General features: G+C 39.2%; 1 non-coding gene across 1 annotated transcript; it reads right to left on the reverse strand.

Annotated features, from left to right (window-relative positions):
* Positions 1-2,170: 2,170 nt before the first annotated feature.
* LOC111880727 (small nucleolar RNA R71) lies at positions 2,171-2,277 on the reverse strand. The gene has a single exon (XR_002846564.2). It is a non-coding gene; the product is annotated as a small nucleolar RNA R71 (small nucleolar RNA).
* Positions 2,278-3,858: the final 1,581 nt, after the last annotated feature.

Here is a 3,858-nt window from a genome sequence, read left to right on the forward strand (position 1 = left end):
TTACAGCCAAAAAGAAGACATTTTGAAGAAAAGGGGACTGAAACTGTTAAAGAAAGAAACTTTGGGAATTAAAAGATTAAAAATGAAGTAAATCTGAAAAAAAAAGGTTATTCACGGCGTGAGACGTAAAGGATTCACGACGTGAATCGTTGGTTCTAGAAGATATGTATGCGGGTGAAGGAATCCTTGACGGGCACTGTTATCTACAACTCACGACGTGAATTGCTTACTATTCACGACGTGAATTTATGGATATCAACAACTATATAAATCCTTGACAATTACGAATAGAAGAAGCTTTTGGCAGAAGAAAGGAATTCCAGAAGACGATTTAGAACGAAAGAAAGGTTCTGGAAGAGGGTTTTCAACACCAAAAGAAGTAAAGGTTTATTTTTAGTCAAATAAGAACATGTCTTTCATTAGTTTTAGCTGTGTTGATTTAGTTGCCATGATGAGCAGCTGAATCTAGCTACTCTTGTTTAGCTAGATGAAGCTTTGAACTTATGAATAGTTATATACTTATGGATTAAGTTTAGTTGGTAAAAATTGCTTGTGTTTGATTTGTTTAACCTAGCATGTTATTATTTGTTTATCTAATTGCTTGATTGCATGTTTTGTGTAGCTTAGTGACCATTAAACTGCATGAACCTGTTTACCTAATGATTTAGTGAACATTGAATTGTTAGAGCTAGGATTGACCAATCTTAGTTAGTAATTAGAATAAATAAGCTTAGCTGTGCTAGAGAACGTGTATTGTGACCATAATTGCGTTTATACAACAAATCTTACATAGCATATTTACATTCATAATTAGTTATGTGTTTAATTATGTGTGAACATACATGGTTTGACATGAATTAGTTAATTATTGATAAGATAGAACTAAATTACTAATACAACTAAAAACCAGCTTAATAATCCGTAATCATTAGCTAGTCATAAGGGAGAAGTGGATTCGAACTAAACAAGAGTGTGTGTTTTTAAATATTGAATTTGAATTTAAGTTCATCTGATCTTGTAAAATCAGATAAAACCCCTTTTAAACTTGTTAAAAATTAGGTTAATTTAATAGTAAGTAAATTAATTAGTAACACCGTTCCCTGTGATCAACACCCGACTTACCCAAGCTATACTGTAATCTGACTAGGTACACTGCCTATAAGTGCATAGTTAGTTAAGTTTGTTAGGTTATAAATATTAAAATTAGTGAGTACTTTTGTACACATCAAGTTTTTGGCGCCGTTGCCGGGGAACGGCTTTCAATTAATTTAGTTTATTTGATTATTCGTTATTTGTTTTTAGTTAGTTTTTTTATTATTATTTTAGTTTTATTTTCGTTGATATCATTTCACTTGCATAGATAGTATATTTTTTTTTCTGTCACAGAGTTCACGATGTGAGTTTTAATAAACTCACGATGTGAAAGCTGAGAGTTCAGTTTTTAATTTTTCTTATTTTAGTCCAGTTTTACGTGTTAGTTTAGCAAGTTGCAGGAGTTCATGACCAGAGGCAGGAGTTCATGACCAGAGGCTCAAACACACCCTTGGTGCCACCACTTGAAGATCCCGAGTCTACAATTCACAAGAAAAAGATGCCCTTGCAAGAATTGAAGTCAGCTTTTTCAAGGAAGTCGGGAAAGAAAACAGGAGAGTCAAGTTCATCCGCGAGGCACAAGAGCAATATTGAGCACTTTGATCAGACACCCGTCCAAACCGAGTCCGAATACGATACCGAGCCGGAATTTGAAGAACACACAAGCGAACCCGAGAACGAGCCAAGGAACGAGATGGAAGCAATTGAAGAAATGTCCATGGGAGCTTACAAGAAGCGGATTCGAGAAGATATGGTTCACGGTTTAGTCCAACCCGCAATACCTGCCACTGCCACATTCGAGCTGAAGGGACACATATTAACTGCCCTGAAGGACATCCCATTTTTCGGGAAAGATCATGAAGATGCTTTTAAGCATCTAGATGAAGTCAATGACATTGAGGACTACTTCAATGTCCCAAATGTCAGCAGAAACATAGTCTTGCTTAGGATGCTTCCCATCACTTTCAAAGGAGCTGCTAAGGAGTGGTTAAAAGCACTCCCACCGGGTACAATCACCACTTGGGCTCAAATGCATGAGAAATTCCTGGACCAGTTTTGCCCACCATCCAAGATAGCCAAACTCAAGAAGGCAATAGCCAACTTTGAGCAACAGCCACGGGAGTCCCTATATGAAGCATGGGAGCGGTACAAGGGCTTACTCAGAAATTGCCCTCAGCATGATCTAAATGTGCAGCAAGAGATGTCAATCTTTTATGATGGGGTTAACGTGATGAAAAGACAACTCCTTGATTCTCAAGGACCTTTGACAAAGAAAAATCCAAGGGAGGTCAAGGAGCTAATTGAAGAATTCGCGAAGCATTCTCGCGAATACCACAACCCGAGGCAAGAAGGAATCAAAGGCGGAGGAGGGTCCCAAACTGAAGAAATAGCAGCGGTCATGGCCATGTTAAATAATAGGGACCACATGATAACATAGATGGACCAGTCGATACATGCCATAAGAGTAGGTTGCGAAAGATGCAGTGGTCCACACTTGACAAAGGACTGCAATGTAGATGATTATGGGAACAGAAAGGTTCAAGTATGCTACTCTAGTGGGGATAAATTTGATGAGGACTGGAGGAAACCGAAGAAGGAGTGGCTGCCATATGAGGAGTATAAGAAGCAAAAAGAAGAGAAGTATAGGCAGACAGGTCGAGGCCTCTATCAAAAGGAGCAGCCACCAGCCGAGAAGAAACCCGACCTAGAGACCATTTTAATGAAGTTTATGGAAGCATCGGAAAAGCGACAGGATGCCACTGATTCTGCTATTCTGGAACAACAAACTTTGATAAAGAATCAGCAAGCCTCCATCCATAACCTGGAAGTACAATTTGGTCAACTAGCCACTCTAGTTCATGAGAAGTTATCCCCGAAGAATCCCGAAGTAAAGAACCAATCTCATGTAATGGCCATAGACACCGAAGAAGAAGCCATCTCGGAGTTCCTAGAAGCATTGGAAGAAGAACCACGGAAGCCCGATCAAAAGATGAAGAAGATCAAGCTCGAAGATCATGAAGCTGCTGAGTTCCAGAATTCACGACGTGAACCTTATAAGTTCACGACGTGGGCCCATCATGAACAGAAAAATTCTGCAGTTAGTTTGGTTTATCAGCCGCATTTGCCTTTTCCTTCCCAAGCTACCCTTAGTCCACTTGAGAGAGAGCATAGAGAGTTTTTCAAGCATGTGAAGGGGATCCCGATTAATACCCCCTTTGTCGAGTCCTTATCTAAAGCTCCTGAGAACCAGAAATTACTGCAAGACTTGATAGACACTCGAAGGCAATTAAAGAAGCAGTCTATAGTGATTCTAAGTGAACAAACTTCAAAAGTTGTGTTAGGAGAAACACCAGAAAAGATGGGGGATCCTGGACGCCTCACTCTACCGTGTGAGTTTGGTAATAAATTGAAGGTTAATCCTTTAGTCGATTCTGGGGCTAGCATTAATTTGATGCCTTTTTCATTTATCAAAAATTAGAGATTCCGAAGATGAAGGCTACAAGAATGAAGATTCACATGGCGAATCGTTCGGTGATACAACCCCGCGGCATCGTGGAGGATATTTTGGTGAAAATTGGAAAATTTGTTTTTCCAATAGACTTTGTAGTCTTAGACATGAAAGAAGATCACGATGTTCCAATTATCCTTGGTCGGCCATTGCTTAACACTGCTGGAGCTCTTGTTGATATCCGCGAGTCTAAGCTAACTTTGAGGGTTGGAGATGAACAAGAAGTCTTTGGGATAAAAGATGAATTTCAAGAAGAT

Source organism: Lactuca sativa, chromosome 9 (genome assembly GCF_002870075.4).
Source record: "Lactuca sativa cultivar Salinas chromosome 9, Lsat_Salinas_v11, whole genome shotgun sequence".
In the NCBI taxonomy this organism is placed as follows: domain Eukaryota; kingdom Viridiplantae; phylum Streptophyta; class Magnoliopsida; order Asterales; family Asteraceae; genus Lactuca; species Lactuca sativa.